The sequence below is a fragment of the Hippocampus comes genome, unplaced genomic scaffold (genome assembly GCF_001891065.2).
Source record: "Hippocampus comes isolate QL1 unplaced genomic scaffold, H_comes_QL1_v1.1 scaffold522, whole genome shotgun sequence".
In the NCBI taxonomy this organism is placed as follows: domain Eukaryota; kingdom Metazoa; phylum Chordata; class Actinopteri; order Syngnathiformes; family Syngnathidae; genus Hippocampus; species Hippocampus comes.
Window position 1 is genome coordinate 250,705 of NW_017805388.1, and position 17,696 is coordinate 268,400.

General features: G+C 55.9%; 1 long non-coding RNA gene across 1 annotated transcript; it reads left to right on the forward strand.

Moving 5' to 3' along the window:
- Nucleotides 1-2,171: 2,171 nt before the first annotated feature.
- On the forward strand, nucleotides 2,172-11,844 carry LOC109517739 (uncharacterized). The gene is made up of 3 exons (XR_002168603.1): nucleotides 2,172-2,324; nucleotides 3,202-5,400; nucleotides 11,834-11,844. It is a non-coding gene; the product is annotated as an uncharacterized LOC109517739 (long non-coding RNA).
- Nucleotides 11,845-17,696: the final 5,852 nt, after the last annotated feature.

Consider the following 17,696-nt stretch of genomic DNA (forward strand, 5'->3'; position numbering starts at 1 on the left):
TTGTTCCTTAGCTGACATTATGCACCTTGGGTTGGCGCTATTTCTGAGCGTGGACTACGACTCTCAAAAGCGAGACAAAATCTGCGTTTCCCCCTCCGCTCGGTAACCCGAATGGAAGGTGAATCATTTGCGCATCGTCTATCTTTTGCATTCCTGCCAAAGACACACGGAGCAAGTCGCTGCAAGCGCCTCATTCCATTGCGCCGCTCATCGAATGAATAGCAGCCGGCCAAGCGCGGCTTGAAAGCGGGCCTTCCGGTTGGCTTTGACAAAGGCAAGGAATGGATGGCCTCTCCTCACACAGAAGGCGTCATGGGCTTTGCGGAAGGAACGGGCTCCTTTTCGAAAGCGAGCCCCGGCGCGCCGTCGCGTCGCCGCCTGCCTTTGTGTGCGCGTGCGCTGGTGTCCGCATTTATTTGTCTTTGCTAAACGCGCTTCCTCCGTCGGGGTTTGTTTGGAAACTGTAGAAAGGTGATGAAGTGAGCCGCTTTTCGCTCGTGGCTTTTCAAAGGTTCCTTGAAAGTCGGCGAATTAAGAGGCGATTCGGCGCCCGGAGGCGGGGGGAGGGGAGCAAAAGTTGGGACGGCTTTGTTTTTCGAACGCTCGCTTCCACATTTTCCGTCGCGGCAGCTTTATTGTGAACTAATGGACCGTCAGAAATCATCTCAAAGTCTTGAAGTGGTCGCGAGAGCCTCGGTGGACTTGACAGCACCGCTGGCAGATGCAGCGCAGAAGCTTCGCTTCGCTTCTCATTTTGCCGACGCGCTTCGTCGACGGCGCGGCTCATCGCTCGCCCGTTCGCAGCCGCGCGCGGTCCAGCGTGTGATTTCCATCGAAGGAGATCGGGCGCATTCTGCATTCAAGCCCACACCAGGCGGCAACGTTTGTCTGTCTTTGGGCTCGCTCCCCAGCGCGTCCGGACTCACGTTGGGACGGTTCGGGGGCCGCAAGCAAGTGTTTTTTAGGCTTTCAAAGCCAGGAGATGATTTTACGTTAGGGCTCCAACCGAGCGTCCAAAGCGCGGTTGCGGGCCAGAGTTCGGCTTGCGCGCCAGGTCTGAGGTTCGGCGCACATGGCTTCCAATCAGAGTTTTGCTGGCGGCCTGGATTGGGGTTTCAAAGTCTGGATCCTGGGAAGCGTTATGCTTTCAATCCAGAGGATCTTTTCCAAGCAGAGTTGGAGGACTCGAAGCCCGGGTTCGGTTTCAAACAAAGGTGACGGTTTTTCCGACAGGAAGTTCTCCGATTCAGTCTGTGCATCGCCGGGGAAACGGCGCCCGGGTTCCCACGGAAACGGGCCCGAGACAGTGTGACTCAAAAGCATTGTGTGGACGCTTGACCGAGCTGACGCCGCTCCAAGATTCCGAGCTCGGTTCCGAAACATGTCACCGTGTCGCGAGTTCTCCAACGGCGACTGGAACCCGGCGAGCCACCGGGACCAGTACAATCGTTTGACTACTCAACGATACGGAGTCCCAAACGCCTTTCGTACTTTTATCGCTTTTCATTTCATACGAGGACAAAAAAGGGAGAACAAAGACCATCAGATGCTGAGTCGCCAATGCGTCAAATTGCCGCAGTATAGTGAGTGCCACCTACTGCTGAGGAGAACTTCCCCGTTGTTGTTGTGATTTTGGTGTATTTATTGATGTCTTTATTTTTGCCTTGAGCGCGGGCGGCCTCCACGAGAACCCAATGCCAATGAAAGGGCGCTTTCAAGACAGCGCTAGGCGCTTTCAAGCTTGCGTTTGGGTTTTACACCGGAGCGGCTCTCTCTCGCACTCAACGTGTCGTGAGGGCCGCCGTTGAAAGCGTCCCCTTGTGTCCGGGCCGCATCGAGTCATCCGCAAAGAAGGTTTGAGGCGCCCGAGAACAAAGTGCAACTCATCCAATCTTCTCAATGTTGACGAAGAGCAGTTGAGAAGACCAACAGTTGAGGAAAGCGGCCAACACGACCGGTCAGCCAGTCCACTCTCGACTTTGCGTGTGTCGTTGCGGCCTGCCAGCCGTGGCTTTCTCCGGGCTTTGCGTTCCGAGCCGGGGCGAGCGATTCAAACCGGGGTTTGGCTTTCGAGACGAGACCGGTCCGGTTTGAAGTGCGCCGTAGGTTTTCAAAATAGGCGGACAAATGTGCGTTTCCAACAAGAGCCCGACTCGCATCTCAAACGTGGGTTTTTTTTTTTACCCGGGGTGAGCGAGTTGGCCGAGAAGCGCGAAAGTTGACGTGTCGGCGCAGGCGACCCGATATTCATCTGTGCTTTCTCCCGTTTCTCCCAGACGGCTGAGCCGGCCCCAGGCGGAGACGTGATCTCAAGGACTTCCCAGGTAATTTCGGAACGTCATCTTCAGCCGGCATTCTCCTTGTATAAACTGAGCTTTGTGAACTCCAAACAAGCGCGAGTAGCCCGCGCGACGCAGCGGCCGATCCAATCGATAGCGCGCGGTCTCGCCTCAGCGCGATGCTATGAAAGTTCAAGTCACGACAGCGCCGCCAGGAATGCGGCGGCGCGGCCGTATCGCCTTCAAACGAGCTCCGGGGAGATGCGCCGCGATTGCCCACCGCAGCGCCGGTGACCTTCAAAGCGCCGCGATGACGGCACGTCACGGAGGGCACCCTGCGTACGTGCGCCGCTCGGAGCCCGCGGGGACGCGCGTGCCCGGCCGGGGCTGTCGGTAAATAACGGCCCAACTTGTGCGCGCGGCATGAGGTGCCCGCAAACAAGCAAGCGCGGCAGATGGGTCCATGAGGGAGGCGGGGCGATAGGGGGCCGGCATGCCGAGACCGCGAGGCAGGTTGGGACGTGGCGCCGCTGGCTGCGCTCCCAAGGATGAGGCCGAGGGGAAACCCAGGGACAAACCAAGGCACAGGCGGAGGCCAAAAGGTCGCAGGTTGAAAAGCGGGCAGCGGCTTCCTTCCGATCAGGCTTTCGAGCTCCCGCTTTGGCCGGCTCTTTTTTGGCTTGTTTTTTTGGAGTTGACTTCCTTTTCGAAATGTCATGCCGCACGGCGTTTGTCTGATCGTAACCGCGAGTACATCGGAAATGACTGGTAGCAAAGACTGCCTGACGGGCATTCCCGTTGCTTGTCCTCAACCGTGGTCTGCCTCGGACAACGAGCAAAATGTGCTCATTTTTTGGACTTTTTTTTTGTGGGCTTGGGGGGAGGCCTTGGTCAACCACGATTTTCTGTATTTTGTTTCTAGGATCAAGAGTAAATCCCACTTTGGACGCTGCCAGGCACTCGCGCGGCCATCAGGCAGATGTTTTCTCCTGGCGAGGGGTCCGACGGCGCGCGCTCCTCCATCGCTGACGGCGTCGCCCTCAAGATTCAGCTTCAGCTTCTCGGACCGGGAGAAACAGCAGGACGGGCGGGAGGATTCCGTTTCTCAGACATGCTGAAACCGATCCGTCAAGCGCAAAAAAAGAGAAGCCAGGACGGCGAACGCGCCACAAGTTTGCCGCCGCCGCCGGCCGCGACGGACGGCCTGATTGTTTGATTCATTCTACGCTGAGCCCGGATTAATGTTTTCCCGTCCGGCCATCTGCTTTTCATACTCCCCCTCCCGCCCAAACGCCATCGATGTCGCATCCGCCGCCTTCCCGGGCGTACGTCAACAAGCGCTGGAACCGCCAAAGGAAAATAATCAGCCGTTATTTTCCTTCTCGTACGGAGACCCGGGCCAGTATTTAGACCTCGGCGACTGGTCAAGGCCGAGTGATGGAGAGCTCTGCAAACAAAAAAAAAAAAAGACCCCATGCTTTGATTCGCTTCTCTTCTTCATTGCCAATCCGTTTGAGTAAGTGAAACTACAACGAAATGGATGTGTCATCTGACAACGAATTCACATGCTGCTAAGACAACGTTCCATAACCACCTCATCCCGGGAGAATATTGACAGGAAAAAAAGGACACGAGCTGATTTGAATTTGTTATTTGAACGTGAACAGTTGAATCATTTGGTGGCGACTTACAACGCGAAACGTCAAAGATGAAAACAGAATTGTGGGAGCATCAAGTCTTCTTTTTTTTCTTGCATGAAATTCGGTGACCGATCTCAAATTCTAATCCGGTGGTGCACACGACTGCCCCCAAAATCTTCTCGCTGATGTTATTTCTTGCCCAAGCGCTTTTTTTCCCAAAATACCAGCCGGGTGAAATCGAGGCATATCGACGGCATTCGTTTCTCTTGCCGTCGGACTCGATGGCGATACCGTTGGGGGCGCGTCCCGTCCTAATCGGGTGTCCGGTCGCGATTGCAAATCAGCGCTTGATCATCATTCGGACCGAATCTTCTTGGATTGTCACGGGAAGGAACGGGCTCAAAAGGAGTGACGTGTGTACCGCACTCGGAGTGAATCGGAACAGAAGCGGAGCGGGAGATTTGAAAACACGCTATTTGTTCCCGACATATTGTTTGCTTTTGCTGGTCTTGTGACAAGTCATCCGAAATGTCACGCAGCCGACATTTGCCGGGGACAAGATCGGCGGCACGTGGGGAAAAGGAGGAAAAAAAAAAGAGGTGGGGGTCGCTTGAAGGCTGCATGTTTTGAAAGTCGAGCCTCATGACATCTTTATGCCCCCCCCCACGACAATGCGCTTCCACCCACTAGCCCCGCCACGCACGCCCAAACACGCACGCGCGCGCTACGGGGAAAAGATGACCTCTCGGTTCACTGCACTTGTATAGTCGTGAATGGAAGGGCTCAACAAAAGGTGACATCATTTTCTCAGCCTTTGATTGGCCCCCTCCGTGCCAGGGGATGACATCATGCCACCCGCCCTCCCCAAACTCCTCCAAAGACACCCGACCGGTCAGAGCGCCCCTGTTGGATGCTGCGTTGCCGAGGCAACGGTCCCAGGAAACGGGGCAGCGCTTGGCAGTAGATTGGAGCCGCCTATCCCATAATGAGCTCGGCCGGCCTCGCCTTTTGTTCGCCGAGTAAACAATCGGGGGACATGATAGAGTGAGAGCAAATGAAGGGGTGGGCACCCTTGTTGCCGCAACTTGCCACTCAACAAAAACAACAGAAAAAAAAACGACTCTCAACTCCCCGTTTGCAAGTCACAGCAAGGGAGTCTCTCTCGCCTTCGCCTCGGTGGCACGGCGGCAAAAGCGCGAACGACGCAAATGTACACAAAGCGAGCTGGGCTCGGAGAATGTGAACATGTACTGCCGTTCGTGCGTGGAAATAAAAGCTTTTGACGCCCTTTCAGCTTGATGTCAAGATTGTGTTTTGGAATGAATTTGTCAGATGGGGCTCGGATAACGGAATGGAAGAGGAGCTTTTCCTCCGATCGCAATAAGGGCTGTCGCGAAAGGCACGATCTTGCCACGAAACGTCAACGTGGCCGGATGAGCGCATTACGCGCTCATCATTTTCCGCGGCGACGGCGTTCGAGTGTCAGCCGTCACCCCCTTTTCCCCGTGAAAACTTCACCGAAAGCAACGAATGGCCTTCTCACGTCGCGGCGGGACAAATCCACTTTTTCAACACGCGCTTCCCTGAGCTTGAGCCGGCGGAAGCCGCGTGTCGGCTCATCACGATTGTCCAACCGTCACGTCGTCTGCAAAAAAAAAAGCACGTTATGCTCCGCAAGACAAGGCAGCCTCATCAAAACGATGGAAGCGATCCGTAACGGCTCTCGCGAGGACTCTCGGGATGAAAAAGCGTCGCCGTTGGAAGTGGACGCCCGCCATGACGTGCGCTAATAACGCCTCCAAAGTCAAGTCGGGCACCGCTGCGTTCACACAAACGTCAACTTCTACTTGGAAATGCCGTTAATGGGATAATTGCGAGTGCGCCGGGAGCCAAACCTCACTGGTTCCAAACGATCCGCCCCGAAGCCGCCTCCGAGCAACTTCCCAAAAAGCCGAGCCGCATCTGAGGGGAAAATGACACAGTTAACCGCGCTCGCTCCTGGAGGAGCTCCAGCTGTCATGTTGAGCTTCGACGTATATTACCCGGCCGAGCGCGACGTGCGCGCCCGTCCCCCCGGGCCCACGCAAACTTCTTTTCCCACACGTCTTTTCCCCTTGATCCGAGCGCCCGAATCCAAGCGCCACTTTTCTGCGGCTTACGGCGAGAGACGGGGCCGCGTGAGCCGCTCCTTTGGGCCCAGCGGGAGAACGCTTTTTGGCGTGACGGCGGGAGAACGCTTTTTGGCGTGACGGCGGGAGAACGCTTTTTGGCGTGACGGGTATCGGTTCCCTCCGGCGGGCCCAAAGGCGTCGCTGGCCACGACGCCCGTCCGCTCGCCTCTGGCGGGAATCAACGAGCCGTCCGATTTCCCGCCGGATTTTTCACGGTCGGCAGAGGTGATGGAATTTCACTCCGATGCGTGATGGACTTTTTGTTTAGCGAACGGACTTCCTGCGTTCCGAACGGTGATGACTCGGGCTTCTGACTAGCATGAAAAGCTAGCGTAGAAGTCAACATACAGTATTTATTCGTTTTCCGGGGGTTGGGGGGGGCAACCCCAGGTTTGTTGTTGTTGTTGTTGTTGTTGCCGTGGAAACGACAAGTGATGGCGTATCCCCATATTTTCAAGGATTAAAAAAAAAAGTGTAAAATAAATAAATAAATGACTGTTGACGCCCCCCCCCCCCAACCCCCATATGGATATATGGACGATCGGGGCCGGGTGGCCCACCCCTTTGCACGCCACTGCTTGTCGTATATGGCTTGCATAGCCAAAGCATCCTTCCATCTGGGCAAGCGCCGTCTCTCACTCTCTCCATCCTGCCCTTAATCCCCATTGAGTAGAGGGGGGGGGGGGAGAGACCAGAGCAGGCCAAAGGCAGCGCTGACATCCATGGGAAATGTGCGGATCCATTCAGCGGTAATTATGGGCATCAATGCAGAGAGGCAGTGTCAAGGGGTGGGGATGGGGCGAGGCGGTGTGGGAGAGTTTGGCGAGGCCAGGACGACGGGGAGGGGGAGCGGGGGGAGGTCACGCTCCAAACATAGACATCATGACAAAACGGAAAGCCGGGGACTACTTTCATTGAAGTGGATATGAGTTTGACCTTGAGAAACACATTTGGAATTTCAATTCCTCGTTCTCTCGCGGATGTCATCCAAGACGAGACTGAGGGAAGCAAATGCGCACACGGTTGCAGCAAAGTGGAGACCGGGGAGGATGACGCTCGACCGAATGACAGTTGAGGAAAATCAGAGACTCCTTTCATTACTTCTTGGTGGGAAGGAGACACATTTTACTCTAGAGGAGACTAAGGGCCATGATTTTTCCCAAACGTATAATGCTGTTGGGTACCTTACTTCTCCACAGTAAGGACACACATTTTCTTCTGAAAGGAAGGAGCCGGTGCTGCAATGCGGCGACGGCGGGAATGTGCTCCTTCACCATGAGGAGACATAGTTGACTTGAGAGGCGACTAAGTGGAGATGAAGGACTCAGCTGCATTTCTTTCTCCGCAGTAACAGAGGCATATTTGCTTTGTGAGGACACCGATGACCAGTGTCAGCGTATCGGTCCGATACCGCTAGCCGGTACGGATACTCGCCCATCCTTATTTGTTAGCGTGGCCTGTTAGCAGTTGGCCCGGAAGCCCATCAAAGCCCCACGGAAAGTCTTTTTTTCCCCTCGTCCCTTGCCGTCGTTGCAAACCTCGTGCGTTTTCTTTTGCGCGCCTCTTCGGCAGCTGCTGGCTTTCTCCCGGCGCGTGTCTTGAAACGTGCGATCAAAGGCGCAGCAGGTGGCTCAAAGCCCGCCCCCTCCGCCGTACATCATCGTCCCCGACGAATTCGGAATTCCGGCTGAGAAAGCCACCTCAAAGGTCGCCGCCGTATCTCGGCTTTGAATGGCTGCCGACAGAGCAAATTTGGCCAAACCGTCGGGAAGAATTCTGAATGATCGCTTTTATTTTCAGCGCTTGAAAAATCAAAAGCTATCCCGACCCCATGCGGCTTTTTAGCGACTGGCAACGAGGAAGCGTTACATTCATACATTGAAAGGTAGATTGCCCCCGTCACTTAACTGTCTTCTTTTTTTTCTTTGTTGGGGGCTGTGTGTGTGCGTGTGTGTGTTTGAGGTGAAAGTGAGGTCAGGCTCGCAGGCGCTTCTTCTTCCGACGTTTGCGGCGTTTACCTTCCGAGACGTCTCATTACGCCGCTGATGAATTTCGGCAGAGGGTGTCAAGCTGTCGGCCGCACAAAACGTGCTCAAAAGAGCAGCCAAAGAGGGGGGAGAGGGGAAAAAAAAAAGGTGGCGAGAGAATGGCCGCACATCACCCTCTCGGTCAACAAGCGTTTGCTCATTTGACTTTGGCCAAAGAAGCACGGGCAGAAACGCACGGGCGTTGTTGTTTCCTTTCTTTGGAAGTGACGGAAATCAACGTGGTGGGCTTCTTTTCTTTTTGCCGATGGAACGGTCCAGGAAAGCGGAGCCCCCTTGACCCGGCCCCTCTTTTTGACACGCCGCGCTTGAATTTCGTCGGCCGACGCTTAGAGCTCGCGGCGGGGTGCGGGACAAGGAGAGGCCTCGGCGCTCATCGAACACCGCGACGGGGCAAACGCGACGGCGCCGGCGCGCTATGTCGGACGCCCGTTCCAAGTCCGCGACCGGGCGTGAAACGGTCGTTCGTCCGTCCCGGCCGACGTCCCTCCGAGAGGCGGCTTCCGTCGCCTTCGTCGTCAACGACGAGCCGGACCGGGACGGCGGACGCGCAGGCAAGTAAGCGCGAGAGTCCGTCAGGGTCAAAGTCGGCCTGCAGGACGTTCTCAAATGGGCCGCTGGTCACGTCGAGCGTTCTGACTTTGTTTGAGTCCGCAAAGGGCATCAGAAATGATCGCGAGAAACCAAGTGGCGAGGGTGCCCTTTTTTTCTTGTTGTTTTGTTTTGATGAGAGAGGAGCTGAGCAAACGTATTGGCAGTGATGGGGCAAGGGCGAGCGTGTGCTTTTCAGTGCCGCTTATTGTTCCCCCCCCTGAGAAAACGCTCAAGATTGCGCGCTTCTCTTTCGTGCGATGGCACATGCGACGACGCGATCCTCCTGAGAGGGCCGATGGGGAACGTCTCCCATGGAGCGCTTGGCCCCGGGTGACCGTAACTCGACACCCATCTCACGTCGGGACAATGCCAAGGCTTTCTGCGCCAGTTAGCGGCCGCTGCCGATTTTCACGGCGTTGGTCGCCGTGAGAAAGACGAGCCTCGCGCTCACCCGTCTTCCCCAGCCGCTGGAAAAACGGTCGGCGACCTCTGGGAGAAAAGAGCTGGCTTTTCCCTCCGCCGCGCCGCCTCCCGCTATTCTTGCCGCATTTGGCTTGGCTTGGAGGACCCGCTGAGACGGTTGCGCCTCTCGTGGCAGCGGTCACGTTCGAATCAAGTGGGGGGGATTTAGCCACGGCCGCCCGCCCTCCGTCAGGAATGGAACGGGCGCGCTCGCGCGGGCCGGCGGTCAGGTGGACGGCTCGGGCCGGGCGACCGCCACAGGCTAGCGCCGCTCCCCCCCGCTTCCTCCGCCCGCCCGCCAACCGCCCGCCAGCCTTCGCTCCTGATCGGCCCGACGTGCTCAGGACTTCGGTTGTGGGGGAGGGGGGGGGATGCCGGGGATTATCTCCGACGCACTTCCACTTCCACTCCGAGCACCCGCTGGCTGCCCGCGCGGCTCTTAAAAGGCTTTCTGATGCAGCCTGCGCCTGCGAGGAAGGCAGACCTTGGTCTCGGACTTCCGAATGCTTCCCGCTGTCCGACAATCTCTATCGATTGAACGGGTCGACGCGGCTCCGGGAGTACCGGTCCTTGCCAGACCGGAGCGCCGCAGCCGCGGTCGTCGGCGCCCTCGAGCAAGACGCCGGCGACCCAGTTGTTCCTTCCCGAAGAGTCCGACTCGATTGTCAAATGTGCGGTACGTGCAACGTCCGATGCGAGTGGGAAGGGCGGCCGCCTTCCGCGGGCTCCTTTTGTGTCTCGCAAATACCCGGCGAGCTGCCTCCCGTTCATGATGTCACGCCTCGCAGTGCTGACAAGAATCTTATCAGCGTGCGGGGGCAGCAGTGAACAGTAAGCTGCGATTGAGACGCAACAACAAAGCACGAGAAAAACAAAACGACCAAAAAGATCAGCCTCGGCGATCGGATGACATCAGGCCGACCGCGGTTGACCCGCCGAGAGCCGCGAGATCAAAACCCGACGTGAGCCGTTTGGAGAGGGAACGGTGGATGTCGATCGCTTCAAGGCCATTGTCGTTCGCGGGGGTCGAGGACCTAGAAAAGTACAAAAACAAACTGGCCCTTCAGCGAAGGTTGCAGGCAATCCTTGGATGCTGGCCAACTCCGTTCAACTGAGGCTTGCACGGTTAGATGACGTGACGCCGCAGATACACAAATGTGTGTGTGCGTGCGTGCGTGTGTGTGCGCGAACGACTGTGCAGTCGTTCGCTCTCCCCTTTCCGAGAGCAGGTTAGAACAAGTTGGAGCAGGTCTGACGGCCTTGCAAAGACTCGCTCTTCTCGCAAGGAGTGTCGTGTGTGCATATGCCGCCCGTGGAATGCTCAAGGCAGGAGTGGCTGGAGATCAGCGAACCCGGGGCACATCGCGACAATCACCGGGCCGGATTTTAGAGTCGGAGACGAGGTCAAGGCGATGTCGCCCCCGGACCGGCTCCGCCCTCTCAGGTGGCAAGTTAGGAAGCGGACGGATACGGGGGCGGGATGGCGGCGGATCCAGATGCTCCACGTAGCGGTGGCATCCTGTGTGGGGGCACTCAGCCAAGCCTTCCATCTCCCCCCCCCCGGCCGCGGCCCAGTCCCACAAAGACGTTTTGGCAAGCACGCAAAACGATGTCAACAAATGCATCCAGAAACTGCGAGTGGCTCCTTTGGAGTTGAACAGGACAGGGTGGCAAAGAATTTGCCGTGAATATTTTGAGGCTGGGCAGCCTCCAAAGTTGGGGGCCAATGACGTCATTTCAATGAAAAGCGCGCAGACGTTTCCTGAGTGGAATGCAAAGACGTTTTGCGAGCCGGCACATCCGCCGTGCGATGGTTTGCTTCGTCTTTGCTGTGTTCCTCGAGTGTTTCGGCTCCAGCCGGAGCGTGGGCCGCCACCTTCCAGCGCTGCGCCTGCGCTGGATCAAGGCAATCCGCGCTGCCTACTTAAGACGCCGACCGCCTGCCCCCTTCGTCCGACTGTTGCTCTCCATCACCGCTTTGCCCGTGAGCGAAGACATTTCACCTGTGCCGTATGTTGCGCATTTGACAATCAAGTTGGATCCGATCCGATCCGATGCGCTTTGTTATGTCCCGTTCATGCTTCGAGTCGCCCTCCTCGTCCTAGTCGTTGGGGTTTGTGAGTTTTTGTTTCGTCTTGGTATCGTACTCGCTTTCGTTGTTGGTGCTCACCTCGATTTGTGTTATCATGTTCTCAAAAATCATTCTGTCCTTGGAATTGGCAAGCGCTTTGTGTTCTCGTTCCATTTCTCTGGCTCCCTGTTTTGCCAGCACCTTTTGTTGAATACTTTGCCGTTCCCTCGCTTTTCCTTCATCAACCTTTTTGTCATGGCGGCCCGCAGGACGCAGCCAGTCCTCGCCAGAAATGTTTGGAATGTCGCTCCGGGTCTCTTTGCACCGCATTTTTCTTTTCGTGCGTCCATCCGTCCGCCCGACCGAAACGAGATGAGCCTCGGCCACGCGGCGCGTACATCTCCTCGTTTTGACCGGAACACGTTGAATGAAGCGCCGGCAAATGTTTACCCTCCACGCCGTTTGAGCGGGAACCGGCTTGACAAGAAACCTTCAATAAATCTACGAGGGTAAGAGCGCGCTTCCCGCCGTTGGCGTCCATCTTGTATTTTCTGCCTGGCTGGCTGCGAAGGAGCGAGCGTTGAGCAATGCCTTTTGTTCCCGGCTCAAACGGAGGACTTTGCAGAGGCAAACAATCGCCGCCGACGACGGCGCGGGGCCGGAGTGGAGATGCTAGCTTGAGAAGACGCGCGGCGGCGACGTGCTCAGAGTCGGTCCCGCCGGATTTTAGGCTTCGCCTTTGACTTTTTTTTTCATTGAAAGAGAATATGCAGCCGCGTCGTTTTGTCCTTCAATCCTTTTCATTTGTGGGAAAAGAAAAGAAAATGGTGTGAATCCTAAAACCCTTTTCAATCTGAACGTGCCACACTTTGTAACAGGATCAAATTTGTCGCCATATCTTTCTCTTAGCGATCGAGCGCGTGACATCTGCCAACCGTGTCTGCGGCGGAACAAGTAGGAGGAGTTCCCGGGGGACACAAGCGGATGGTGCGTGCGGCCGGCCCAAACTCTGCTGGACGGAGCTGATGCGCCGCCGTGAAAAGTTGCCAAAAGTCAAAGAAGGCGAGCGTGACGCATGCGTGGACATTCTCCCCGAGGTTTGCCTTTCTCTCCCAATCCATCAATACTGCCTGAACGCTCGGAATGTGGCTCCTTACGTCACTTTGTGTGCACAGCTTACAAATGATTAACGAACGGCAAAATGTCCCAAAGACGGATGGCCCGAAACAAGGCGACATTGGCGCCAATGCTGAGCACAAATGCTCTGGGGGTTTTTTTTTGGGGGGGGGGGGGGGGGACGGCATCCCTTGAACATGGCCACGCTCGGGCCCAAAAGCCTTTCCGATGTCGCCTATGCTCCGGTGGCGTCCCTGGACGACAGGCAGCTTTTGCTGCGGTGATGCGGCAGCGAGCAACTTTCAGGCGGGCCAGTGAGTCCCTTTGGGCGTTTGCAATGACGCGCACCGCTGTGACATCAAAGCCAGTTGATTTGGGGGGAAAAATGGTGCACAAAATGAGTCAAGACGCTTTGCTGTTCAGTGCTTTTGTGTCATCTTTGAATGGGATTATATATTGATTGATTGATTGATGCAAGAAAGGAAAAAAAACAAATTCGCAGTACGTGCTTATTTGTAGTTTTCTGGATCTGTTCGCAACATTGGAGCATTTCAACTATATTAAGATCCACTTCTGTCCATGGTTGAAGTCGCCCCTCCCTGGTGCGGGTTGATGGGGCTTTCGCTGTGTCCGCAGCTTGGGTAGCCGCAGTCCGTAATCCCCGTCGCGGTCGCGGACGAGCATGAAACCGGCGCAGCGGGATTCCCAGGCTGTGACACTGGACGGATAAATGGGGGGGGGATGTTTTCTCGCTGACCGGGGCTGACCCGACGAGACGACCGCAAGCATTTGGACGTCTACGCTTCCATTGGCTTTTTTTTTTTTGCTTTTTGCAAGGGGAGCCGCCGGCCCGCCCGCCCGCCCGCATGTTGCATGCTCCGCCCGGGCATTCTTGAGGCGTCCCGAACAAAACCACAAAAGTGGAGGGGCCGATGCAACGAGGTTGCCGAGCAGCTCCGTCCCCTCGGCCGCAGAGCGCCGAGGTCACCCCCCGCGCGCCCCCCGGCCGAGCGCTTGGCAGCCAGCATGGGAACTGCCCTCCCATCGCTCTCGTCGGCCGTGCCGCTCGCTCGCTCGCTTCTCGTGTCTCTCCTCCTCCATCAGACTTTTTTGGGGGCTTGGGGGCGGGGTTACTCCAGAGCATCCCAGCGCCTCGTCATGGATGCGCCGAACATGTGGTATATATCTCGCCACCGTGTATTACTCGCGGTCCAATCGCTCCAGGTCCTCATCGCTGCGCGTCACATTCTCTTTTTTTTCTTTCTCAAAGAAAATTTGGCATCGCATCAGCTGCGCTGATGTCAAGAGGCACCAGAGGGTTTACATGTCACGAGCGGCGTCTTTTAGGCCGCGGCTTTTATGGATTGACTGTTTGCGCTCCCCTGGTCTCCAGCAGTGCCTGCCAACAGAACACCGAAAAATAGGATCAAAAACTAAAATCCAATAAAAATGCTACGTTTACATCGAACCTCTAATTGCCCCCACGCGGATAAATAACGTTTTCTGAATCTGAAACTAAAATGGTATATTTCGACATCTATGCATCTCGCCGATAATTCTCGCCATTTCACGGAGAACGATATACGCTTCAAGAGCGCTCACTACCTTTTCAATTGGATTCAGCGGCGTTTCCATTTTACGTTCTTTCGAAGAGCGTCGTGGCGCCAAACTAAATCCACGACGCAGAATCATTCCGAACCGAGCTCCTAAAAGGTCCCGCCCTCAAGACATTTGGAGGTGCTCCCTACTGGCAGAAATGCGTCGGTGCAATTGAAATGCCCCATTTGGAGGCCACGCCTCCCGCAAAGTGGTCAGACATGTTATGGACCTTGTCAAGGCGAGCTTCGGTGGCCGCGTTTGCAGCCACGCGGCGCTCCCTTCGCACACGCGTGGCGGAAACACGGGCCTGTCGGTGGAGTGCTGCCGTCGCCATGGTGACCACCCCGTGTTTTCTTGAATGAACGCTTCGCAGATCCACTTACTCATCTACTTTGAAGACACCTGTCAGAGAGGCCCTTTCTTGAGGTCAAAAAAAAGCTGAGAGCTCAACAGCTACCGCTACAAACACACGCACGCACTCAAACACAGACGCACACCCGCAGAAAGAGGTCCTTGCAGATGAGTGGAAGCGCTGTCAGCAGATAGGAAGTCGCGCGAAACACCGGCTGAATGAAAAGTATGATGAGCGAGGCCTGTCTCCATGTGGCAAACGCTGACGTCCTCTCGGTGGAACTCGGCAGGAAGCGAGCCACGGGAGCAAATCGGCCTCATTGTTTGCGAAGGGATGTTTTGAAGCTGGATGCTATCGGCGCTCGCTTCGGGGCAAGGTTCTGGGAGTTCAGGTGTGTTGCAACAGGGAGACTTGGAAAACATGCGGGACGGCGGCCCTTCGGGACCGCAGTTTGACAGCCCTGCTGCACAACTGCTGTAGTCACTCCGCATCGTACGCTATCAAGATCGATAACGCCATCAAGAAACGGTCGGTGTACCGTCGCGGCGACGCGCATCGTCTGCTCACGCGGGCCTCCAAAAGACAAGGGGCTCTTTAACCTTTCGCCATTCTGGGAGAGCCAAAATTTACGGTGAGAAAACAGCAGTGAGCAAACAAGCGAGGGGGAGCAAAAAAAAAGAGGAGCCCTCTTCATGAATACTAATTCTGGGAGCTATTAGCCAAAAGGGCTACCACATGGACAGCTGGAAAATGCCAAGGGCATTGTTTTTTGTGCTTTTCGAAAGCCCTGCAACAATCGATCGTTTCTTCCTGGCTAATATTAGCGCAATACACCGCAAAGGAGGATGAGAGGCCCGCAAGTGGCAAGATTGCTTGGAAAAGTGGGAGGGCTAGTCGGGGCCGGGAAGCGTCCATGTGTGTCCTCCTCTGGGCCAAACGCTGACATGGCCGAACGCACGCACAAAAACAAACAAACCCAAACCCACAAAAGAAAAACCACAACAACAACAAAAAACACCCACCCACACGTATTGATTGCCTTTTGACTAATCCCATCCCCGTGTCGGGATTACCTCCCTTACAAAATGGGTCAACTCACAAGGAGGGGTGATCAAGTGTGGCCTATTGCTAGCCTCGTTAGCTTAGCATCTCCAAATCGCTCCGCTTGGACTTGGAGCAGCTGATTTGGATTGAGACGCATGTTTCTTGGAAATGCGGTCAGACGGAAGCGGTTTTCGGACGGCGCGCGGCGAAGAGCCGAGAGCTTCGGCTTTTGACTCGGACCGAGACTCGCTGGCAGTTGACTGCTGGTGGGCCTTTTTACGGTCTTTCTCGTCAGGAATGGATTGCCGGGAGCCTCTTTGTCGTCGTATGACTTAGGACGTGGCGTGCGTAACTCGGCCCTCGGCCCGCCCACGGGGATTTGAGCCTGCGTTGCCGCCGCTTCTCCCCCGGAAGCGCCATTGCGTCACGGAAGCCAAGCGCCAACAAAAGGGTTAGCCTGCCAATGACTTTTATGGTCAAGGGGAGCTGGGGCGCGCCTCACGACGGTCGCCCGCCGCCTCCATCCGTGTACGCTCGCGGGCAAGAAATCTGCTCCATCTCGTCCTCGCCATTTGGGAAGGAATACTTGTGCGAATGAGCTCGGAGGCGGCGGTCAGATATTTGGAAGTCAGACATGCGACAAACATGAACCATATGCGGGCTTTGTGCGTCAATGCGCTCAGATGTCTCCTCGTTGCAGCCGTCCTTTTTGCAGGCTCATCCGAGCTCCCCGCCGAGTTGGCGGAGCCAAGTTTGCGTGGGGTGGGGCGGAGTGGCTCCACGGCGGGCTGCTTATGACAAGGGGGGAGGGGGTGGGGGACATGAAACGCCCCCCCGCCGGATCGCCGTTCACGCGGCTCGCTCGGCCCAGCTAGGTTTTGCTCTTCGATGTTTCTTCTCCGACGTGAAGCCGTTTTGACGGGGCCGCCATGAGCCAAACTGTGCTGCTGGCAAATCCGGGTCCAGGGAGGGCTTTTACTTTCTGGACCGCTGCCGCTGCTCCGAACACAACTAGCCCTGGCCCCGATTTCAAACAACACTTCGGGGAAAATCATCATTTTATATGTTAGGACCTCCCAGCACCGGTGTCGTTTCGGTGGCCCAAATTGCACGTGACAACCTGTTGATTTCATGCCATTTATTCCTGAAATTTGTACGGGTAGCCCGGTCGGGCCAGCATCGGTGAACTTCAGGTCTTCTTGGCCGGCGGGCCAGCGTAAATGTCGGAGCCGCTGTTTAAAAAGTGTGTTGACGACGTTTGAATGTGTTGAAATTGCCCCAAAAGGTCATTTATTTTCGGATGTTTGTACGTCGGCGTGGATGCATTTCTTTCATTTCTCTCACATGGTCGCTCTCCATCGCGGCTTTTCCCCTCTCACAGGTGGGTCCGGAATGATGATGCGCCGTAATCCGCTCCTGCCCCTTCGCAGGGGGTTGCCTGGACACGCCCCGAACCGGGAAGTGCCAGTGGGAAGTGGGGCTCATCGCTGGGGTAGCGCATGAAGGGCAGCGGGAATGCGGCGCAAAGTGAGCGGGGCGTACAAGTCTTCATAACGCCAATCATAATGGCTTTGCACTCCTGTCTAGACAGGGAACGGTTAAATTGGGTGCGCGAGGGTGTTTTTGGGGGGCGCGGCGGCGAGTAAAGTGAGCATTCTATTGAGGTCTTAGTTTAGCTAATCTCTCCCATGTGACAGCGCAGCCAGATTTGCTGCCATGGAATGCCGCAGGCTGTTGTGCTGGCGGACAAAAAGAGACAGAGGCTTAAGCTGCGGGGGGTGCGGGGGCAACACTCGGCCGTCCTGGAGAGCAGCGCAGTTACGCCCCAAAAAGATGCAGAGGAAGGTGGGGGGGGGGGTCGGGGCGTTCTCAGGGCTGTCATGCTCTCATGCCCTCCTGCTCCTCACGCTCTATCACCTGTAGCGTCGGATACGGCGCACTGATGTTGGGATGGTGCGACAAGCCACGAAAGTGAAACCTCGCCACTTTTGTTGTCTTCATATCGATGTCTTATACTACAGAGAATAAATGGCTCTTTTCTTATTGGGCTCTGGGGCCCAAAATGAGGTGCCACAAGTTCTGCATCGCAACAGCGCCTTGTAGTTAGTTGTGTACGGTGGCCTGGGAGGGCCAAAACATTCACGTGGACTACTTTCTTTCCAAGCTGAATTTGCGGTTAGTTGATTCAATGTCATCATAGCAGCGATTCCGTGACCTCATTTTCATATTTTGAGGGGTGGGGGGTGGCTTTGGCCTAGAAATTCTGCCTCGCAACATTGCCGTGTTTAGCCCTTTTTTTTGTTTGCTTGTTATTTTCCAAGGT